This window comes from Neofelis nebulosa, chromosome 5 (genome assembly GCF_028018385.1).
Source record: "Neofelis nebulosa isolate mNeoNeb1 chromosome 5, mNeoNeb1.pri, whole genome shotgun sequence".
NCBI lineage: Eukaryota > Metazoa > Chordata > Mammalia > Carnivora > Felidae > Neofelis > Neofelis nebulosa.
Window position 1 is genome coordinate 20,740,020 of NC_080786.1, and position 25,160 is coordinate 20,765,179.

At 38.3% G+C, this 25,160-nt stretch overlaps 1 protein-coding gene and 1 long non-coding RNA gene across 5 annotated transcripts in view; one reads left to right on the forward strand and one right to left on the reverse strand.

Annotated features, from left to right (window-relative positions):
• Nucleotides 1-25,160, forward strand: part of ZNF385D (zinc finger protein 385D) — a 900,615-nt gene that overhangs the window by 788,329 nt on the left and 87,126 nt on the right. The gene's annotated exons all lie outside the window — the stretch shown is intronic.
• On the reverse strand, nucleotides 13,551-23,206 carry LOC131511757 (uncharacterized). The gene is made up of 2 exons (XR_009261714.1): nucleotides 23,133-23,206; nucleotides 13,551-14,029 (listed from the first exon to the last, which is right to left on the reverse strand). It is a non-coding gene; the product is annotated as an uncharacterized LOC131511757 (long non-coding RNA).

Here is a 25,160-nt window from a genome sequence, read left to right on the forward strand (position 1 = left end):
TGAAACGGGTTCTCATGACTTTGAAACCTTGCCTTGTAGCAATCTCTGATTTTTAGGTTATTTCGGAAAAAAAAGTATATTCAAAAACTCCCAGCTTTAACATTATGATTATACCCTGAAGATTTCAGGGTACACCGGTAACTTCATCACTGGCTAATGATGCCTTTGTTGGCCATGGAATAGAAAATCCTTGATGTAACCTGGTTGCCCAGAAATTGCTTGATATGCGTATCTGCTATAAATGTCACCAGTCATTTTATACCTCTTTTTACAAGTATATGCACTTCTTAATCTATCACAGGGCACTAACAGTACTTGGGGAAACTAAATGTAGAAACTGGGTTAATGATCACCAATAGTTGAAAGTCTCAGAAATGAAATTTGTTCATCCCTTTCCATATATTATGGTCAGTATTTGTCAGGTCCCTTGTCCTTTTTGTTATATTTCATTTTAGTTTATTCAGCATTTATTTAATAAGCCATCAGTTTTGCCATGACCCTGGAAACTAGGACAGTAGAGGGATTTGTTTCTGGGCAGAAGAGCAAAGGAATTTAAGAAAAAGGTAGTTTATGTTAGTGCTATTCTTTTGTCATTTTGGGTTTTGTAGCCCTTTGTATCCTGGCTTTCTTAACAGTTGCTATCTGTTGTCTGTTTCACTGACTCCTATTATCTGTATCAATTAACTAGAGTAATTGTACCCTTTTCAAGGGTCCACAGGGCCAAAGTTTCCTTATAGATGAGATGAACATATCCATTCATTTTATCTCCTTTACAGTAAGTTTCTTATGATGACCAGTTTAAAAGTGTCCATTTGATTTTACTGTGAGCTTCAGGAGATTGAAATTGTACCAGGCATGCTACAAATTACATACTGCATTCGGATTATGGTGCTAGAATTTCTTATATGACATTAGAACCAGAACTTGAAAAACATGGATGCCTTCCTTCATACTCTCTAGATCTCTGTATAATCTAGCTACTGTTTTAGAACACTGTTGTACACCCACCATTCTGGCCCAGATTCACCTTTTTCAAGCCTGCCAAACCTCATTGCAGATGCTAAATACTGCCTCTGGGATCTGTTGTCTCAGTCCAAATCTATGTTTTGATGTTAATTGAATGTGATAGTGGTAAAGGTTGCAGTCATTTGGGGAGCTTATTCCTTGTGAGGAGGGAGCTGCGGAGGGTAAACGGAGGCCTGGTGTGCTATGCAAGTTTAATTTTCTGCGTCCACCTGCGATGTTTCAGTAATACTTTGAGAAGCAGAGAGAGAACTTTTAAGAATTGCCCGGGTAACATTGAGCGTATGCGGTTTACTCTTTATTGGGCCTAAATGAGCTTTTAAATTCCTTCCATAGGAAATCTGTGGAGGTGGAGGTAGGGAAAATTTATTCTTACCAGGTTTATCGGGATATCAGATCGGTCTGTACAACTTACACCTTCTCTCAGATGCCTTTATAAATAAGGTTTCAGAAGGTAGTCTCTTAACAGGTTTTTTATCCATTTCCCAGGCAGGGCTTATTTTCTCTGCATCAGCGAACTTGTCATGATAATCAACTTTTTTGTCCCAACCATCAATCACTCTTGATTACAGCTGGGTAGAAGTTCTGTTCTGTTGATCAGCTCATCAGTGCACATGATATTACACCTGGAGGCCAGTACAAATCATCCCTCGATGGGGAAAGCGTTTCCCTTCAAGGCTTTTGTCGACGGTTTTATCATTTACATTTGGGTCTCATTGAGTTGTCATGTCTAACTTTAACTCTGCTTTCTCCTATGAAGTATTCTCCTGAAATAGCTCTCAAGGTTTGCTCGATCATTTGTGCGATATGGTTATTATGTTCATGCTTTGGCTTTCTTAATTCAAATAGTAGCTTATGATCTATTGTTTCCTTACTTTCATATATATCAACTTTTTTTCCGTTCTTAATGCAGTCATTGTAGAAATTAAAATCCCGCGAATCATAATTCAATGAATATTCAGGACTTCTGTAAAAAAACAGTTTAGCATATGTTTTAGTAGAATGTTTGCAAGTCTAATTTTGTTGATTTTTAATGGTTTCCTAAGTTAGGTTTTTTGTTTTATGTTTTGGCTTGGGCTAGGGAATATTTATCTTTAATTTTCATCTTATTTTAAGTAACACTAAGTAGCTATCTTCATGGTTTCAAAAGACATTGAGAAGTAAATGTTTTAAAATCAATTGCTCAAACTCAGCATTACTCTTTGCTGTGTCTGCAATATATGTTATGCGAAGTAAAATTATTTCTTATTTCTCTAAGCCAACTTCTATTTCTTAAAACAGGAGCATGTTCAGATAAGTACTACAGCAATGATAGAACATTATCATGGTAAAATATTTATTGATTTCATAAAGTATTTAAAATAAACGTATGATTAAATAAACATTTAATATGTCCTCGGTGCATCCCACAAAGATACTTTTTCTTTTTTTATTGCATTTTCTTGTGTTTTATTACTTTATAAAATCCAGAACAATAATTTAGAGAAGCATAAGAGATATTTTAACATTTAGAGTGCAAAGTATAAAGAAAACTGAATGGAATATGAACTTACAAAATAATGCAGATTTGATTAGATTTCATGCCTTTCCCTTAAAAAGGATGAATTAGAAAAACCTAAAGTTTCCTGTGTGGCTGGACTTCCTATGCTAATGATATATTTCTATTTTTTGTGTGTAATAGGACAACAGTAGGAGAGAGACTGCTGCTTTCTTTCGATACCGATTCAGGTATTATTAGTTCTTACTTTAATCCCCAAAACAAAATGAGGGCAAATGGCATCCCTTAACAAGAAAGCGATCCATGCAGAAGCATATAAACCGCACAACACTATATGGGGTTTGGTTTTTAAAGGCTGAGCCAACAGCTCAAGCTGGTTCACTGATAGATCTGTTGTCCTGGCTCTCTTACCAGGATGGGAGCTGATCGCTTCAGGCGAGAGATGCTATGTCATTATGCAGGTTTAACAATTAACGAGAATATATGCACCCACTGTTGTGGCTCTTTATTAGCAGTCAGCAGACAGGATGTTATAATGAAGAGTAGGTCAGAATAGTTCATCTCTTCTTAGCCCAGAGAGGTTAGTCAAATGGTTTGCCACAAAGAACTTGGCGTCTTAGCCTGCCATATGACTTTTTTTACTTTTAAACAGTAGCCACAGCGTATAACCTAATGCCAAACTTTGAACATCAGCCCCAAAGAAGGGGCTGTGTTTGTATATTCATAAAACACTCAGATTGTCTGAAAAAATTCATTACAATTTATTGGAGGCTGATATGAAAGGACAGACCTTTATTTTGAATAACTCAAGGAGAGTTTTCTCCTTTTCGTCTAGTGTTTTCCGGGTGGATATGTTTAGTTACATTGTAGTTCATTGGCACATTTCATGTTGGCAGAAAATTTAATGCAGATTTTGGAAAGTGAGACATTTGGGGTGGGATCCAGTTACTAAAATTTTACCATGTAATCTCTAATTTGAAACATGTTGTCAATCTTTAAATTAAAAAAAAAATGCTGAGAATTAAAAGCTCAGTGAAAACAGAGATTGTATCAAAGGTATTTCCACCAAAGGTATAGAAATCAGTGTGGGGTTTTTGTTGTTTTTAAACAAACCACTGTATCGCTGAAGAACCTTGAAAGAGTAGGCACTAATGTAGTTCTATCTCATGAAGAGATGTATTCTCTATAAAAAGTTTCTCAATTCTGGTTTCAGGAGAATGACTTCAGTATCTGGAGGTGGAGGAGAGGAATAAGTTAATTATGTCGATTTCAAAATGGCACCCATATTTGTTTCTTCAGCTGAAATCTCTTCCTCAACTTCATATCTGAATATCAATGGCTTAGTTAGTATTTTCACTTGGTTAGCTAAGAGATAACTCAGATTGAAAATGTTCATAACTATAGGCCCATTCCCTTCTGCATTTCCCTGATAATGGCAGCTCCGTGTTTCTGTTTCATCTGGTAAAAATATTGAAATCACCCTTTCTTACTATCTCGCACCCTATGTTCAATGTTACACAAATTATGTTAGTTCTACCTCCCAAATATATCCAGAATCTGACCTCTCCACCACCTTCTTGCTACCACACTGGTCCATGCCACCATCCATCAACTATCATTTAGATGATTACAAACATCCTCTTAATTATTGTCTTAGCTTCTACTCCTTTTACTCAACATTTTTAACTTGGTAAGTTGAAACCAGATGGCTTTTCTGTTTAAAATCCTCCAATGTGGTACGTTCTCCTTACATTAAAAGGCAAAATCCTTAGACTGGCTCTCCAACCCTATGGAATATGGACTTCGGGAGCCTTTCTGACCTCTTCTCCTCCCATCACCCCCTCAGTTGCTCTTCTGCAAACACATTGGCCCCTTTTGCAGGGCCGGGACTGGAGTAAGGCAATTGAGGCACTCAGGCACAAAATTTAATAAGGGTTGCTAAAAAAGTGAGTAATCAGAATGAATATTAAATGCAATAGTAAAGAGGTAAAATTGGCAGACTGTGGTCTTTATGCTGGCCACCCATTTTTGTAGATAAATTTTTACTGGAACCAGGCGAGTGAGGCAGGGTTGTATAAGTACGGGGTCAGATCCTGTCTTACTTAATTTGGATATTTTGTCCACAATAGATTTTGTTTGTTTTGGTTTTAATTTTTTTAAATATTAAATATTTAATTTTTTAAAATAATATGAAAATATTATTCATCTTGATCCCTGAATTGTTTAGTATCCCCTTAAGTTTTTCTCCTGATGCAAATACCTCACTTACCTCAACTTCGTTCCAACCCAGCTCTTACTATGTACCTAGAATACACCTGGTTCTTTCCTACCTCTATGTCTTTGCATGGACTCTCTCTCTCTCTGCCTGGAATTCCCTTTCCTCGGATTTCTACATTTTTTAAAGCTTTATTCAAATATTACCATCTCATGATGCAACCACTGTGTTTAGGATTTCAGCCCCTGTCATTCCTCCTCTCCTTACCTGATGGTTTTTCCCCTAAGAACTAATTACATCCTAATATACTTCATGATTTACTTATTTGTTATGTTTATTGTCCACTGCCAATTAGAATATAAGCTCTCTTGGGACAAAGACTGTTTGTCTGTTTGATTCGCTGTTTTATCAAGTACTTACAGCAGTGCTTGATATGTAGTGCTTAATAAATATTTATTGAGTGTATAAGTTAATGGCTAAGTAAATATCAGGATACTCCCCTGAGGTAGATAGATGATAGATAGATAGACAGATCGATGTCGAAGCTTCATTTCACCTAAGCTTTATGATACGTCAGCCCTCCCCCAATTTCCTCTTCTTTCAAACTCAAACCAGGGAAGTCCCGTGACAAGGAACAGAGACATTCTTAGGGGAGATGGAAGAAGCTCCCTTTGCCCTAGTTCATTCACCCTTAGGGAACAAATATGGTCTCCCTCCTGTGAGCTTGCTTCATTTTCTGACATCAAAATATTTGGTCTGTCCAAGGACATTAGATGGCTTCACAGTGGATCCAGGCTTTGCTTGGTAACTTAATACCAAACACATTGTTAGGGCCTTCCATCATGTAATGCATCCACAAATAAGATGAATGTCAGTGATGTAAATACCCACATGTTAGTTAGGTTAGGGGAACGGTAAATGAAAGAGAAGTGAGCTTTGTTTCTAGATAAGTTGTCACTGTTTTATCCCCAGGAAGATTTAGGATGATCAAGGGCTCTAGCCGCACCTCATCTTAGAGGACATACGGGAATATTTAACTGTAATAGATCCAGCTCCAGCTCCCCATTTTTGGTTCATCTGGTAAAAATGTTGGAATCACACCTGTGTTCAATACTATGCAAATTATGTTAGATCTGCCTCCAAAATAGACCCAGTGATTTCAGGGTATTTTCCGAATCCCGACGGAAGCCCCAGTCTCCCACAGACTCATGTTTATCAGGAATATAGACAACTATGTATCTAAGAAAACTAGCGGGTGACAAGCAGTGGCATCTGGTCAGGGCAAAGCGGGATCACAAATAGACATGACCAGTGGCACCACTTTGCTTTTCCCTTTGTGCATGTCGGCTCATGTGGAGCAGTGAGCATATGTGGAAGTGACTAGTTAGAGGCACATCATGGGTTAAACAGAGTTTCTAGCCTAAACTTCAAAGTTAAATTACTTAGACTACAAACTTTTCTCCTCTCTATACAAATCCAAGCTGAAAGAACAACAATAAAAAACCCAAAGTGGATGTATCTTCCCTTTTCGAATTCTTTACCCATTAGAGCACTTTCCCTTTATTCTTATTCTACTAATTCTTTGAGTTGACTTGAAGTTCCACAATAATTATTCTCTGTGCCTAACAAAACAGGAACAGATAGAGACATACATTTTTCTATTGCCCCAACTCTTGACAGCTGCCATAAGATGAGATCTTCATAGATATTACAGAAGCCCAGGTTTCTTCAGTAACTCAATAGAATACTATGACACTTCCTAATAACCAGGAGTAAATATTTTCTAAGATTTTGTGCCATGGAAAAGATGAGGATCACAGCTGTGGAATGATTCAGGGAACTCTTAAGTGTTAGGTGTTCTACAGGGTTACTCTTCACTAGCAGTTAAATGAACAAAAAGAAAAAAAATATTATCAACTTTATTTGATAATTCATACCTAGAGTAACCAGATTCTTTAGAGGCAGAGTGATGGGTGCTGACCTTCCTACTTTCTTGCCATCGCATAAAAATCTAGGCAAATTGTTACATCCCCATTGCCTTGTTCTCTGGATGACTTAGCCTAAAATGAAAGAGTCCGAGGTCCTAAGAAGACATTATCTGAAACTCAGTCTACACATCTGTCTTCTGATCTCAATTTTATTTATGTGGAAAAGAGAGTTGAGGAAGATTTAAACACCTGGACTTCTTTCCATGAGGCTCTAATTCGCCCTATAGAGGCAATTGCTCAAAAGAAAACAAATAAACACAAATGGCAGCTAAATATTTCTCCTTCCATAATACTAGAAGGCATCAGGGGTGTCTTTCATGAACTATTGCTTCAAAAGCCATCCATCACTGCAACAGTTTTCCCATAGATTAAGGGCTAGATTTGCATTCTAAATTAGTTCTGCCAACAGCTGCTGTAAGATAACTTGGCTGTAAGTTAAGAGTTTGTATTTGATCATCTGCCAGTGAAGATCATAAAATTCAGCTTGGCAACAGAATTTAGGAAAAGAGGTCTCCTCAGCCCAGCTGTGCTTATCCGACTGAGTGGCGGGTGTAAAAGCAGTGCTCCAGCTCTCCTTCTCAGGTCAGCATGTGAGTGATTTGTTGCTGAGGGAGTTTGAGCTTAGTTCCAGTTTCTTTGTGTAAGAGAGCTAAACTACCTTTTGTTGAGCTTGGAGAGGGGCCGGGGAGGGAGGATTATTTTAAGCCTGCTATAGTAAACATTCTAGAGTGTTGATGTGGCAATCTGTTCGAATCTTTGCATGATCCCTTGATAAATCACCAAGGCCATCGTTTCAGCTTTGCACCTCATCCACAAAATGCAAGTTCAGATGAGAAAGGAGTTATTTTCCAGGTTACTGTCTGCACCAGATTCATGAAATGGAAAGACAAAGGGACCTTGGATCAGGCTGATCTGGTCTCAGCACATATTTGTTGTATGACTTTGAGCCAGTTTGTTTAACTTCTATGAATCTCAGATTCTCGTGCAATGAAGATGATAACACTACTGTGCAAGATGTCACTGAGGCTTAAAGGGAGTGTTGTAAGCAAAGCAGCAGATTCGCAGTAGGATTTAGAGTTAATTCTCTTTCCTTCTTGTATTTGATTCTGGCATCAAAATGGTCATGTTTATCAAACTTGGTGTCTTTCCAAAATCACAAATTACATATCTGTGGCAAGGATTGCTAAATGTCTAATTCTTCCTTTATCTTTCTTCATCAATTAGATGATTGCATGTTAATTGGCCCCTGCCAATGTGTTCTATCCTTTTGGACAATTCTTCTTTCTAATAAGGTGTTAAGCATACAGAGTCACTAAGTTATTTTTTTAAATATAGGTAGAAATTAATTCTAGGAGCAATTTGTAGCTTGACTTAGTAACTGACAGGTTGATTCTGGGTTTTCTCTTTCTCTCTTTCTAATCCTAAACCGCAAGATCTTCTATAATAGATGTGGGTTTGACCTAACATTTTTCAAAAATGATATCCAGTGAACTGCTGTTCAGGTATCAGACAGTTGGCATTTTGAGTCATATAGATGGATAATAGATGCACAGCAATAGTTATAAATAAATTTATATGCCATTGACAGATTCGCAAAAGGTTTGCTGCTTAGGATTAGTGCAAGATGACTGGAGTTCAAATGCTTAGAGCACCAAAATGTTCCTGAAAGAGAACTGGCTTTGATTTCCAGATATGAGACTGTCAGTGGTCGGCGGAGGGGTGGTGGGAGGAGAAATAGGTATTTTCCAACTGATAAGCAATCGCTCGGTGCTTGTGGTTTTCTAGGTAGGGAAAAGTTTCTTATGTCAGCAATTCATGCGACAGGCCGGTGATGAAGTGACTTCCTCTGCTCCTGTTAAATGCTGAAGTGCTTATTCCTCAGTCCATTGGGAAGATTTAGAGCCGAAGCCTACAGGGCGAGGGCCACCTGTTCTTTCAGTCGCTAGAGGTTTGGTACTACATCAGTAATTTCAGGGACCTGTGATGGGTTGTGGCCTTGTTTGTCACTATCGCTTTATGCATACCTCGTCAATTGATGGCAGTGATTATATCCATCTTCACGGAATACAGACTCGGTTTGAATCGCAAGATCTTTAACCCTTGAGTTTCAGGACCTTGAGTGAGGCAGTTGCCCGAACTCCCAAACCAGACGGTAGTGATATTTTGTAGTGCCAGATAATGAGCCTCACAGGCTATTTTTCTTTGTAAAGTGCTTTGATTTACTCCCTTACCTGTGTTTTTGAACACACGGTGTCTGAATAGTTTCTGGCCATCGTAAGCATTCCGTAACTGTTGCATAAACTCAACATGTGCTGGAATGACTTGGTGAAGGATGAACAACAATGGGAAGAAGAAGAAGGGGGAGATTGCTGGAAGTCGCTGGACATATTTCAATTTGGAATCTTTACTCAGGATATTATCTTGTGATAACTGACAGATACAAACTTGTATACAAATGCCACTTGCATTTGTTTCAGATATGGGGCACAGAGGATTTCATTTAAATTTTTTTTAACATTTATTTTTTTTAATTTTTTTAATGTTTATTTTTGAGAGAGAGAGAGAGACAGAGTCTGAGCCGGGGAGGGGCAGAGAGAGAGGGAGAGACACAGAATCCGAAGCAGGCTCCAGGCTCTGAGCTGTCAGCACAAAGCCTGACACGGGGCTTGAACTCATGAGCTGTGAGATCATGACCTGAGCTGAAGTCAGATGCTTAACCGACTGAGCCACTCAGGTTCCCCTAACATTTATTTTTTTTTTAATTTTTTTTTTTTCCAACGTTTTTTTATTTATTTTTGGGACAGAGAGAGACAGAGCATGAACGGGAGAGGGGCAGAGAGAGAGGGAGACACAGAATTGGAAACAGGCTCCAGGCTCCGAGCTGTCAGCACAGAGCCCGACGCGGGGCTCGAACTCACGGACCGCAAGATCGTGACCTGGCTGAAGTCGGCCGCTTAACCGACTGCGCCACCCAGGCGCCCCTATTTTTGAGAGACAGAGAGACAGAGTGTGTCTCTGGAGGGGCAGAGAGAGAGGAAGACACAGAATCCGAAGCACACTCCAGGCTCCGAGCTGTCAGCACAAAGCCCGACACGGGGGCTCGAACTCACAGACCACGAGTTCACGACCCCAGCTGAAGTGGGATGCTTAACTGACTGAGCTACCCAGGCACCCCGAGGATCTTGTTTTAAAAGTGTTTTCTATTAGGCTTGAGAATTCATATTGGAACTATAGCTAGAAGGAAGCCAAAATGTTCCCTTTTTAAGAATATTTTAAAATCTAATTATCAGAAATCTATATTTAGTTAAATATGATGTTGAAGAGAGTGAAATTTTTGCAGCATGTACTATTCATCACTGTGTTCTCCTTCCCACATACATCTTTTCATGCCCTCCCCCATCCCCACTTGCTGACGTTAGAATGGGCCATGTGAAATTGCTAATTTTATAGGTTCAAAGTGGTCACATGCTGGCAGTTTAATATGATTCATGCATATGTGCATGCAAATACATTTTGGTTATTCTAACAGCAGTCTAGTGTGGGAGAAGCACACTTCATCTGAAAGCAAATTGCTCATTTTGCTTTTTCTTTTCTTTCTTTCTTTCTTTTTTTTTTTTTTTTTTGAATGGAAATCTAGAAATCCCCTAAAAGCCTCATAAGCTGCACCAGGATTGGTCTCTGTGTCATAATAATAACACTGTCGTGAGCAATCATAGATATAACTATCATGTATGGAGCATTTAATGTGTTTAAATTCAGTGACTCCTTAATCCTTATGATAATGCCAAGCTTACCAGGGACTGAGTCTGTCTCCCCACCCCGCCCCCTTTTTTTTGTTCCACCACCACAGCCCTAGTGTCTAGCACATAGTTTAGTACATGGGGCAGATTATAACAACATTTGACGCAAGCATCAATGAACAGGTAATCATGGATTGTTACTTCTACTTTGCCAATGAGAAGCTTGAGCTTTAAAAAAAAAACTGCATTGGGGTGCCTGGGTGGCTTAGTCGGTTAAGCGTCGACTTTGACTCAGGTCGTGATCTCACGGTCTGTGAATTCGAGCCCTGCGTGGGGCTCTGTGCTGACAGCTCAGAGCCTGGAGCCCGTTTCGGATTCTGTGTCTCCCTCTCTCTCTGCCCTGCTCACACTCTGTCTCTGTATCTCTCTCAAAAATAACTAAACATTTTAAAAATATTTTTTAAAAAAGCTACATAAACTCCCTGTGCCCACAAGCAGGTGGAACCCAGTCTTCTGACCACAAAGTCCTTGAATATCATTAGAGACCCTGCTTGCCTGGAGCCACTGCAAAAGGGAAGATACATCTTTTGACAGTTTGAACTGTGGTTTTGTTTCCTGTTTTCTTGAAAAGTCTTGAGAAAATGTGACACAGATCTGAATTATAGAGCAAATGAGAGAGTGGGAGTTGAAACTAAGTGTGATGGTAGTCAAGCCTCCGGCGCATTTAATTAAAAACAAACAACAGCTCTGAGGTTTACCAGAGGGTACATGGGTGGGAGGATAGAATTAAGGAGAGCACTTGTCCTGATGAGCACAGGGTGATGTATGGAAGTGTCGGATTGCTATATCGTGTACCACAAACTAATGGAACACTGTATGTTAACTAACTGGAATTAAAATTAAAACTTAAAATAAAAAATAAAATAACATTCTTCTTATGAGAAGAAACATTAAAAAATATATAAAATTTAAAACCAAAAACAACAATAAAAACACTTTATTTTCCCACCAAAAATTAAAGGAAAAAAATAAGCCTAGAATGTGCCTTTTCAGGTAAGCTTAACAAGAATTAAAATACTCGAAGAAGAAAAAGAAATGTTTCCAAAACCTCTATAGCTTGCTCCCTATTTCTTTTAAATGTACCATGATAGCAGGATAAAATGTTTTAACTAAAAGGTACCTTGATAACATCCCACCCTTTCCCCTTGAGTCTTAAGAGTCCCAAAGAAAATTCCCAGTAAGCAACTGAAGGGAGATGAACTGGCATTGGTGAGGAAGAAGACCAAAGAGTTAGGGATTGATTTCCTGCCCCCTTCTACTCCTACTTTATAACAGAGCAGATATTCTGTATTCCATCTTACTTATAAGTCTGGATTGTTTCTTTGCCACAACTTTTAAGAACACAGCTGTGTTGGGGCGCCTGGGTGGCTCAGTCGGTTAAGCGTCCGACTTCAGTTCAGGTCATGATCTCACAGTTTGTGAGTTCCAGCCCCTCATTGTGCTCTGTGCTGACAGCTCAGAGCCTGGAGCCTGCTTCAGATTCTGTGTCTCCCTCTCTCTCTCTCTGCCCCTCCCCTGCTCATGCTCTGTCTCTCTCTGTCTCAAAAATAAATAACACATTTTTAAAAAATTAAAAAAAAAAAAACATAGCTGTGTTACAGGCTGTGTTACAGCCTTCATACAACCCTAGTATTAGGTTGGGAATATCTAGCCACTTGCCAGTAGAGAAATCATGTATTAGATGACCATGCATATTCACAAATTCATTTACCTCTCCTCTCAGTCCCTAAAGAGATCCATTAGTCCCTTTGGATGTGCATCAGGGATTCCTTCCTCCCTTATCTCCTCATCCTCATTTCCTATTTTACTTTTCTCTTCCTCTACCAACAGGCTGATAAGCTGTTCTCTGTATTTCTGCATTTCCCCCAGAGCTGACTGTCCATCATCTGTTTCTGTTTGGTTTTTCTTTAGCTGTATCTACAGCAGAGAAGGGCAACTTTAGATCTTGTATCCTCTGGGCTCTGGAAGGGGTGCTCAGACTTCTCAAGTTCCTTAAAATGAAATACCCATAAAGCGAACTTTTTTTTTCTCCTCATGCTGAGGGTCTATTTTAACATAACTCTTCTAAATTATTATGAAAACATTCCTAACATCTTTTCTCCCTGTCTTGCTAAGACTACTAATGTTGTCTTCTCCCATTAGTATAGCTTGGAGCTGATAGAGGCAGTTAGTTGAGGTTCCCAAAAGTGGGGGGGGGGGGGACGTCTGAGAGTTGGGTAGAGAAAAAGCTCTCCCTTCCACAAAAGGGTTCTAATGTGATGAAAAGATATTGAATCAAATACCAGGATGGAGACTCCAGAATTTCTCATTCAAATTTAGTTTTTATTCAAGGCGCTGAAGTTTTGCTTGTCCAATTTGAGCCTCACAAAGTAAAGAATAGCCTTCTCTATAATAATTTTGCAAATGAAGAAACTGAGATTTGGGGAATAATAACTTTCTTAAGGTCATATAGTCCATGAGTAGAAAGCCAAATATTAAATTCAGAACCATTAAATCCAAACTTCATTTCATTCCATTTTACTAAAGTAAGACTTATGCCTAATGCTTAGCTTATAGACCTGGAACCATGCTCTTTTGGGTTCTGGGTTATAGTAAGATTTATAGAAAGGTTTAAGTACTGTATTTCATTTGTGTGTGTGTGTGTGTGTGTGTGTGTGTGTGTGTGTGTGTGCATTAACACACCTATTGTGAGGCGATATTTCTTCTTCACTTGAAGATGGTGAAAAATGAATGGATGTTTCCAAAAGGGACTTGAGGTCTATAGATGAAATTCATGTAAGATTGAAAAAAGAATCACAAGATTATCTTGGTGTCTGCTGAAAAGATGTTTTTTTAAAGGCATGAGTAAATTATTTTATTTTTTTTAAGCTTCCTAAGTATGTGATGAGAAAGGACAGCCAGGAAAAAGGAAGACACATAAAAAGCTGTGGATGTGAAGGGCTCCTGAAATAAAAGTGTACTTATTTTTGAAGTGCATGACGTTAAAATTTGGGGGAGTGTCATCAATCACTTGCAGGACTCTCTAGGAAGGAGCAGGATCTTTTGATTTATTGTCAAAGTCAAATAGGATATCAGAAACTGAAATTCCTTTGCGCTATGATGAGAAGATATTACTCGGCTTTGATGAAAATACTGAGAAAATCCTCAGTCATAGTTCCACCTTTGGTTTCAGGTAGAGCATCTGGGGAAACTGGGTGTGCTGTCCATACCAGAAATTGATTTGGTAAGGATTGAGAAGGTAATACATAGAGGTGATTTGAGTCCATCCATATCTATGGTTTAGCACCACATCTAGGTCTTTCGTTACTCTAGGCTATCCAAAGAAATACCCAAAGAAAGACACATCACAAACTTGCCTCTTTTAGAATCATGTAATTGTAGATTTTCGGAGTACTTCGGTCTTCATTTAGGCAAAGACTAGCTTAAAAAATAAATTTGCAGACTTAATTGTGACTCTCTGCTCACACACTGTTTCTTCTTTTCCTTGGCTGGGAACTCTGTTTATCTAGATTTAAAGCATAATAAGAAGGTAAATGCATTTGTTAGTTTAATATAACCCTGATTGTTGTGTAAATCAATCAAAAGATATATACCAGCTCTAATAGTCAATATTTTAATTTTTCCTACGTAATATCCAAAATACCTGTACTTCATCCATTGACACATGTCTTCCAAGTGGTGATTTCAGAAATTCAGGCCCTTGCATTTTATGGTGTTAGCATCTTTAGAGTGTGGCTTCTAAGGTGATTGTGCTTGTTTGATCCAATGGGCAGAAGAGAAAGAACCTAGAAAACTATGCTTAGGAAGTTTTAGTAAACCAGGGTGAGACATATTGCAGGTCCTTTACACTCAGAGTCATTGTCTATTACTCAACCACATAGCTACCTAGGTGTAAGAGAAGTATAGTCTGGCTGTTTGCCAAGGAAGAAGAAGAAATAAATTTCTTCTGTGAATTCCTGACATTGTGCCCCAGAAAGTAGCTAGTATATTACAAAAATGATTCTGTTTTGTTTCTGTGGTAAAGATATAGGATCATAGAAGAAAGTAGGAAATGTACTAGGGCTTTTTAAATTTTTCTTTTTTTTACATTTTACTTATTTTTGAGAGAGAGATTGAGACAGAGCACAAGTGGGGGAGAGGCAGAGAGAGAGGGAGACACAGAATCAGAAGCAGGCTCCAGGCTCCAAGCTGTCAGCATAGAGCCCGACGTGGGGCTTGAACTCACAAACCGTGAGATCATGGCCTGAGCTGAAGTCGCATGTTTAACCGACTGAGCCACCCAGGTGCCCCTATCAGGACTTTTTAAAAAAATCTTTTCTCCCCTTCTGGTTATGTGTGTGTGTGTGTGTGTGTGTGTGTGTGTGTGTGTGTGTGTATGTGATTAATTTATATATGTATGTATTATACACATAATGTATATATAATATATAGTTCATTTTCCTAAATATTTTTGCTAAAGACAGAACTATTTGAAAAGTTCTTCATGTTGTAATGGAAGGATCATGAGTTTTGGAGACAAGAAGACCTGGTTTCAGATATTTCCTCTCTGACTTACTCCTTCTGGACCTTGGGCAAGTCACTTAGACATTATGAATCTCAGTCTCCTCATCTGTGAAATTAATATAATAAACCCTAATTTTGATAAAATCCCTTCATAGTATGTAGGATGTATTAGTTGGCAAATATTTGGTATTTGCTGTTTTTATCATTTTCTGGGCACATTTATGTTCTTTTTTCCTTACCTGAAAATCTGTGGAAAGGATTTGATTAGTTATATTTACACTAAGCTCCTATAACAAATAGGCCTTAAACCAGAGAGACTTGAGAACATGGATGTGTATTTCTCTTTTACTGGTTTTCTGCACTGAGCATTTCTGGTCGTCTGGTTCCATGTGGTTTTGGTGACTTAACAAGTCATGGCCATTCCAGACACGAAGGATATTGAGGACCAGAGGTAGCCAATTTAAATACTAATCCATAGAAGAAAGTCTAAGTTAAGATTAGACTCTTATTTAGTCTTTATCTGAAAATTTACTTTCAATATAACAAATAAATCAGTTTACTGCTTATAAACCTTTTGTACCATTGCTCTGTTTTAGGGACTGGGAAATTTTCAGGTGAAGTGGTTTATGTTAGATATATGAATGAACTTGGGAGACTAGTGGGGAGCTGTGCCTTCACTTTTTAGCTTGTTGCTTACAATACCAAGCTATATCACCTCTCTCTAAGAGTGGCACTCATGAGGGTGTGAGAGAAACAATCTTGATTACATACAGAAATGTTGAAGATATGTTAATCAGTAAAGTATTTTATGTAACAGTAAAGAGTGTGTTCTTAATTTTTATATAATAACATATAATTAGTTCAGCAAATAGATATTGAGCAACAACTACTATAGGAAACGATTGCTGATAGGAAAAAAAATCTCTGAACATCTGAAAGGACTAATATTAGATGGTTTGTTTATAGGTTATTTTGTATTATCCCTTGTCTTTATTTAAACTTTCAAGACTTTCTACTCCGAGGACTTTGATTAAAAAAAAAAAAAAAAAAGTAAAAGTATTTAAAAATAACTCATTGATGTTATTGAAGATGTTTACTCATCTTTGTGCTTTTATGAATGATAGAATCAAAATGCAGGTCTGTTTCCAGATATCCACTTATAATATGGAAACATGTGAGTAGAATTAGATAATAGCGCTTAGTTCAGAATGATAGTGTCAGATGACCAAGTTTGCATCTGGAGGCCGCCTAAATTGGCAACTGCTTGACCAAGCATTCAGATCCTTCATTTATTCCAGACCTTTCCAAAATCCATCGTTTTAATCAACTGATTAAGCATTAAATGATCCTATTCTGTATTACAGTTGCCAACAATACATATGTTATAAAATCCAGTGGACACTTCCATAACTCCTTTTATCTGACATAGCGGCCTCAGTCAGTAGTGACTTCCCTTCCAGAAGTCGTTCTCTCTCTTGGTTTCTGTGATACGAGATTCTTCAGGGGCTTATCCTATTTTCATTACTACATCTTTATCTCCTTTTCTTGATCCACTTCCTGTAATGCCTATCTATTTGGAATGCCCCACAGCATAAACACTAGTTGAATACATAAATATTTAAATGAACAAGTAAATAAATAAATGTAATCTTCAACCTAAAGGAGGGACACTAATAGCGTTTCAGGATTTGGGAGCACAATGAGCAGAGGAGCATGTGGAACCCTTCCGCTTGAAGGATTGCAGGACTCACCATGCAAAGGTGCACACACAGCATTGGCTAAGCAGCCTCAAAGAACAGGGGCTCCACAATTCCTTATAGAAAACGGAATTTTGGAACAGTTTTGCAAACTTCATGCTTGATTTTTCCCTTGGTTTCCACGCAACTTGAATCACTGACTCATTCTTGAAGTTCTTTTGTTGTTTTAATACATTAAATTAGCTCATTACAGCTGAATATGTAGTGGAAAATAGCATCTGTTTACACCGTAATAATATAAAAATTACTTACTAGTAACAGAATAAAGAGCAATTTGCAAAAGCTAATCATATTTGTGCACTTGTCTGCAAAAAGTAAATTGTTAATGTATGCCCAAGGGGGGAATCACTTGCTGGTTTAAGCATTGGAAGCGGTGATATTAACAGGCATCACTTAGACAACTCTGGTATTTAATATTGGATACAAATATCCCAACTTGTCATGAAAATATAGATGTTTATTAGTTTTGTTTTGACCCTGGTAAATTCAAACAATGTGGAGATTCATATAGTATCATAGAATGGTTAACCATATGAATAACCATTCAATGGTTAGAAATTTCTTAATATTTACAAAGTCAAAAAGTTTTAGTAAGTCTTATTTAGAGAAAACTTTTTTTGACTTTTCTTAGTGCTAATCACAAATACTGTTGGAAAAACATGTCAAAAGCAGCCCCCCACACGCCCCAAAGCATTAAAATGAAAGAGCTGTTTAAAAATTGAAAATGAGTCGACTTTGGCTCAGGTCATGATTTCATGGCTTGTGAGTCGGAGTCCCGTGTTGGGCTCTGTGCTGACAGCTCGGAGCCTGGAGCCTGCTTCGTATTCTGTCTCCTCTCTCTCTGCCCTCCCCCACTCATGCTCTGTCTCTCTCTCTCTAAAAATAAATAAATTAATTAATTAATTAATTAATTAAAAATTAACACTTGAAAATATTGAAAAAAATGTAGACAAGAATCTTAGATTTAGTGATCTTACTGAGTTGTGGGGTTTTGTTCTTTCACATGTAGAAGCCGGAAAGTACTTAAATTTTATGATTATTGACTTGTAAATGTCACATGTATAAACAATTTTAAAACCTGATTTACAGAACAAACCCTTTCTCCTTTGGTCATCATAGATAGAGGGCTTCTGTTTTGTTTTCCTCCCACATTTGTCGGGGGCGGGGGGGGCGGGGGGGGGAGAAGGAAACCTAGATGAAGTTAATCTTTAAATTCCCTTTTTCCAGATGCCAGGGTGAGACCTATTCAACTAAGACGGTCTTACTTCAGACATGTTAATAATATTCATTAAGCACAGCTCTCTTTTACATTCAGTCAGCCCTTGATTAGTAGTCTCATCCTGCCTTGTTGCTTTTGACCTACCCTTTAATAAGACCTCTGTAAGTGGCTCATTCCATCCGCTACAATTTTAACTGAGAGAACAACTCACTGCCATGTCTGGAGGCCACCTCATTGTGGCCTTTAGTAGTTGGACTTTTACCAAATCTCATTTTGCTGCTCTAGCGAGAGAACTTTTATCCTCATGAATCCAGCCTCTAGAGACCCAATGCTGAGATACAACATTTTATATATGAGAGAAGTGTGTCATTTATTCCTAGTTCGCTTATGTTGGTGCGAAGTTTAAGAAAGGAGTGATTCACCGTGTGACTGAAACTTGAAGATTCTAAGCACTTTAAGGAAAGACTTGCTTTGAAGCTAAGTGCTGAAGTATACTTGAGCTCAGTGAAGAATTTGGAAATATGTTCTCCCATACACGACCAGAGTCTTCATTCACTCATTCAAATGTTGCAGCTGATTAAGGATTGTGTTTCAGTGGTTAAACAGGAAAAAATCTTTTATTTGCCTTTCAAATGGCATTTCCCAGTGGCTTCAGTTACCATCTGTTTCTGATAACTCCCCAGTTTAGCTCCAGCCTAGACTTCATCTCTCAGTTCCAGACCACATAGCTAATCGCAGAGCCCATATTTTACGTAGATGTTTTAAAGACTCCTGAAACGCAACATATCCCAACCCAACTGACGCTCTTTCCCCAGACATTTAGATCTCTGTCACTACCGACAGTTCTGGGGATGGAACCTCCAATCGTGTGTTTGCAAGAACCAGAAACCTGCGAGGCATATTTGAACCACCTCTCAAAGGTCATCATCAATTCTTGACATTTTTAACTCCCACATTAATCAAATGTGTGCCCTCTTCTCTCTCTTCTTTGTCTTTCATCATCTAATTCTTAGCGTGGCCATCTCTTCCTTTGGCCACTGCGATAAGAATCCACTCCTCTGCTCCTCTCTCACTCTGGCTCTCCTCCCATCCAGAGTTCTTTGCTCTTGCCGAGTGATCTCACAAAAATGCAAAATTTGTGTGTTTCTGTGTTTCTCAAAGCCATCAAGCAGCCTTCCATTTGAATAGAGAGTAAAGAATATAATCCTTAACCAAGCCTACAAGGTTCTCTGTGCAAGAGCTGACTTGTGCCCAATAATACTTCTTGATGCCTGAAGGCTTCACATTTTGGGATATAAACAAATACCGCATAGTTTTCTGTACTGTCTTTACAGCATCAGCATCGCTTTATTGGAACTGGCATGGAACGAATTAAACTAGGCAGACCCTCAGAATGTTGCTAATAATAGTATCTAAAGCATGGGCCTAAGACAGACTCTGAGTGAAATTCTATGAATTAATGACCACAAAAATCAAGATTTTTTATTTATGAGCTTAATACCTGTGCACTATTTAGTCTTACTTGTGTCCTTTGCAAGGTGAGCCACTATGAATTTGTATAACAGGTTGTTTTCCATGTTCCAGTCTCTTTTGGACTGGGAAGAAGAGCTACGTCTGTGGTCTTTGGAGTTAGACAGGTACACACCGTGCATTGCACTTACTATGTGGTCGAGTGGTTCTAGCTTCCAGAGTCTTAGTCTCTCCATTTATAAAATGCTCACGGTCAGTGTCATTCCCTCATAGATCTTTGTAAGGAATGGGTGCGAATGTTCATATAAAGCCTTTAACACACTACCTGGCACAGATGAGCATTCTGTAAATGCTTCAAACAAACATCCACTGTGTAAAGGAACAACAGGGTTTCCTTAATGCATTCATAGCACACTGAGTTCCTCCACCAGACATCACTCAGGAAAAAGAAACCCTCTGGCCAGAATTCCACCAAGGGCTACTGAATGCTCACAAGGGATACTGTGCTATTAACACCTCACCATTTGTGGAAGTTTTCTCTAAGCCTTAAACTCTTGGGATTAGAGTGCCTAACACAACTCCTGTACCCATGGTCAATCATGGAAAATAAATATTTTTTTTATGCAAAAGGAAGAAATTTTGGTATAACAAGAAGTCAGGCATTTATGCATGCCCAGACAACTCAGTCTTCTGGAGTCATTGCCATTGTTTCTTGCCAGCTCACCCTCCCTCCAAAACTTATTCCAAGGCCATAGCCATTTCTTTCTGCAACTTTGGTTGTAGGAAGCTAAAAATGACAACAAACACTTTTTTTTCTGCCTACCAAATATTTTCCTAAGTCCAAGAAGAGACCATTATTAGAGCAGTTGGGTGATTTTGCTGGGTTTTGCCCATAAAATGTCTCACCTCAGATCTCTTAGGTCACAGGAGTATCTTGAGGTGGGTCCAGTTGGAATAACTTATCTTCTTTAAAAGTATTTTGTGGGGCGCCTGGGTGGCGCAGTCGGTTGGGCGTCCGACTTCAGCCAGGTCACGATCTCGCGGTCCGTGGGTTCGAGCCCCGCGTCAGGCTCTGGGCTGATGGCTCGGAGCCTGGAGCCTGTTTCCGATTCTGTGTCTCCCTCTCTTTCTGCCCCTCCCCTGTTCATGCCCTGTCTCTCTCTGTCCCAAAAATAAATGTTGAAAAAAAAAAAAGTATTTTGTTTTCTCTCCTTCCTAAACCCACAATTTCCAAAAAATAACAATTTATTCACAATTTTTTTTATTTCCAGCGTTCTAACCTAGGCACCAAATTGATTTATACAGATGAACATTAGCTTTCTTTTATTTTGACCAAAAAATAGCCATTTATTTTTATTATTGAACCCCCATACCAAGAAGCCTTAGGTACTTTGAGATAATTTACTTCATTGAATTTATGAAGGCTTTGCCGATTTTTCTAATCATTGGCATTTTTCCTCCTGATTTTGTAGATGTTCTTTATATAATATGAAATTTAACCTCTTTGCAGTAGGATTTGCTAGTATTTTTCATATTTTTTCAAATGTTTTTACTCTGGTATATTTTATAGAGGTGTGTTAAATGTAATTTATCAGTCTGACTTGTCTTTGTTCTATTCTCACAACTACAAGAACGTCTGGCCGCAGTTCTGCGAGTCCTTTGTGAATGAATGGACAGCAGCTGGAACACAGGTGGATCATGCCTATAAGGGTCTAGGTTCTTGACGTTATATGTGATATCATTCTTCATCTTTTCCTGGTGTACCCAAAGCGCTTCAGAAAACTGTTATGGTGCCCAACACTGACAAAACATCTGCCTCAAATATAAACCATTATTTTGTGAACCCAATAAATCCTATTAGCAATTGCATGTTAATTGCATGTCTTAGAAGTGATCTTTGGGACACGTCCATTAAAGTTGCAATCAGGACAATTCTCAAATTTATGAATTAGAGACTAGAAATGCTACAAAATTGGGATGCCTGGATGGCTCAGTCGGTCAAGCATTGAACTATTGATCTCGGCTCAGGTCACGATCTCACATTTTGTGAGATTGATCCCCACAGTGAAGAGCCTGCTTGGGATTCTCTCTCCCTGTCTCTTTGCCCCTTTCTCTCTCTCTCTCTCTCTCTCTCTCTCTCTCTCTCTCTGTCTCTCTCTCTCTCTCTCTCTCTTTCCCTGCCCCTCCTTCACTTGCCCAAGTGCACATGTGCATGTGCTTTCTCTCCCTCTCTCAAAATAAACACTAAAAAAAAAAAGAAATGCTATAAAATTATAGAGGGAAGCCCTTCCTTCATTTATGGAAATGTAGGGAATTTAATAATTTTTCCCCAATGGAAGGTACTCTTTTTCAGCATATACAGGGTATATTTTATTATGTGGGTTTTCAGGGAGGAAAATGGGTTAACAATGTCATAATTAATTTCTCTATATTGTTTTAGAACATAATATATTTCATTTTGAAAGGTTAAAAATAGTGTTAACAGAAAATAGCATTCTCCGAGTACTGAAAATTACTATAGGAATTTAGTCTTTCAGATAAATCTTAAACTGCAGAGTCATCACTGGAATAATTCATTGCATTTCCCAGATTTAAAAAAAAAAACTTGTTATTTATCAAAATTTTTAGAAAATGAAACAATCTCGATATTATTCCTTTGCTTCGTTCCGTGCAAAGAGAGTGCCTGTAAATAGCACAATTTGCAGTTGATGATAAGCTTCTCCCTGAGAAAAAAAATAATAGTTTGTGTTTGTGCCAGATGCTTTTCCAGCATTAAGTGCCATAAAAATCCCCTAAAGTGTGTTCAGCAGATAAGGCAAAGTGCCAAAGAATGGCAAAGAATTAAGTTGAACCCTGTTCACATACAAAATCCATTGAGACACCATATGCATATTTCCATTTTAAAATCAAAATGTGAAATTAATGCAACATGCGTTTAATCGGCACCTATTTAGAGATCCATCCTAGGTTCTAGGGACAGAATGATGAGTAGCATCAGGTCTTTCTCTCTCTGTTGAGAAATTCACTCTCTACCAGAAGAAACAGACATTTAACCCTTCCTGTGTCAGTGACAAGTGTTATAATGCAGCCATACCCAAGACTGCAGGGAGGAGGTAACATGTGATGAGTAGATATCCACCAAGCAAGTAACCGTTCTCTAGACAGAGGGAAGTTGTCATGCAAAGGCTTGAGAATTACTTCTTGTGGTGGTATTTTCTGTAAGAGAATACAAGGGAGGCCTGTCCCTCCCTGATCTACACTGAAAGTGGTTGTCCTCCCTAGAGAGCAGACATCGTGACAGTGAGGGTCACGACTGTGGGGTTGTGCCAGGGGGCAGGCAGGTTGCCTGGAGGGGGAAGCTGGAGGTTATTTAAGGGAAGCCTACATGTAATGCCAGGAAATAAGACATTTTTCTCTGTTACTGATACCAACACCCACAACAGCTTGACCCTCCCCTACAATTAGATTCAATATTTCTAATTCCCCCCACATTTTAACTAGCATGTGACAATCACCCACCAAGCAAAGTATTAAATTATGGGCATTGTGAAAAGGTACTGAACATTGGCTGAGCAGTTAGACAACATGGTTCTTCTGATTTCTCTTAGTTTCATACAAAAACCTTTTTTTGTGATTATATCACTAGAATTAAAACTCACTTGAAGTTTCTGGCTTACAGAAAGCTCCCATCAATGTTGACCAAACTTAGGCAAGGCCACATGTTCCTTTTGACTTCATTACATCATTTGTACTAGCTTCTAGAACCCACTGTTAGCCATTGTCTCCCCCCCCCCCTTCAGGACCCCACCCCTAGAGGTCAGTGAGGCAGCTATCTGGATTCCAAATACACATAAACCGTGGTTTCACAGCAGGAACCAGACAAAACCTCTCAAATTAGCTCCTCTCACTTAAATAAGTACTCTACTTTATCACTCACATTACATACTTGAAAACATTAAATAGTTAATGTTTAAAAATCATGAAGTTTGTAGATGTATTGAGAAACTTCGAAGAGGTAAGTGAGTCCATATAGATTACCTTTTTCACAACTACATAAGTACTTAGTGACAAGGTATTTTCTATGCTTATAAAATCAGAGTTACCTAATGTAGCTGAGAAATTGTGACATGCCTCTCTTCTTTTACTTTATTTTTTTTTTAATTTCTTTCTTCCAGTGCGTACTGCTACTGTATAAAAATCACTCTACTCTTGTGGCATTATCTCTTTTTTTTTCTATCTTTTTTTCTATTCCTGTGACTCTTACTGTTCATTTCTGCATTGAAAAGCACAGAAGACAGGAATACATTTAAAGTAAGGCATCAATCACTTGAGCTCAAAGAGAACACTCTTAATTGAATCGTGTTTTTCACTTTAGGGCTCAGTGCAAGTGAATTTTCATTTTTATTTGTAATGTAGTCATCCACTTAACATGTGAGCTACATAATCACAAGTTAAATTAAGTTATTAAATATTCCTTATGGGGCATGTAATTAAGGGAGAAAAATACCTGTATCACATCATTTTTCCCACTATATAGGAGAATTTGAAAGGTTCCTGTATCCGTTGCAGGAGGGCAAACGTAAAACAAAGAACTACTCTTTCAGTTCCTTCTTCAAATGTTTTGTTAAGTGGAGTAGCAGAGAAGGCATTCTCCCAGCTTACCACAGTGGTCTTTATGTGTCTCCTGGCTAGAAGTTTCCCTCAGTAAAAGAGCCATGAGTACATGATGAAAGAAGCTAGACATGTCTAACACTAAGTCAGTTTGTTGCAAATAAAACAGTGGGCCATATACTTGTTATAGTAATGTTTTAAATGCTGTGCTTGATTTTATTTATTTTTTTCATAGAGTTGGGGATGCCCCACCCCCCAAATGTATCATAGCAAAGCATTCATCATAAAGGTAAAACTAATGGGGACAGAGGGCCAGGCTACAACAAAAATTAGAAGAACAGAGGTCAAAATTGCAAAGAGAAAATTGCAAGGACTTGGGAAGCACTTCTGTGAGACTTTAGAATTGTATGGAGGTCACCAAGGTTGATTTGCTCTTTTGCATCTATCCCTCTTTGATAGAAGTTCCCCCAAGTGCCTGTGTATAGGAGTTATTTTTTATTTCTTGTTATGTCTTGGTTTTTCTTGGGTGATACCCGTTGTTCATATTTAGTAAATGTTAAATTTTCAAATGATTAAATATTAATCTTAAAAAAACCTAGACTTTGGCTATTTACTAAACAAGGGCCCATCTTTGAAGAAAACGCTCTAGTATTTAAGATGAGTGGTTCTGAAACTTTGGTATGCATTGTAAGCTTCTGAGGAGGTTTTAGAACTCGGATTGTTGAGCCCCAGCCCCATCATTTCTAACTCAGTAGGTCTGGGATGGAGATTGAGAATCTGAGTCTCTAGTAACCCAGCTGCTTCTATGGCTACTGGTCTGGGGACAGCTCTCTGAGCACTATGCCTTTATTTCTATCAATGTTAAATGAAGCTGAGAGTTGATAATGAAAGAATTAAGATATAATAATTAAGACAGAATACGATAGAATAGAATAGAAATCTGCTGCTGGTATATACCAAAGTGATATTCAAAATGTTTAATAAGCCGCTGACCAATTTTTTTTAAAATCTTTTAAAGTTTGTTCATTTTTTGAGAGAGAAAGAGAATGAGCAGGGGGAGAGGCAGAGACGGGGAG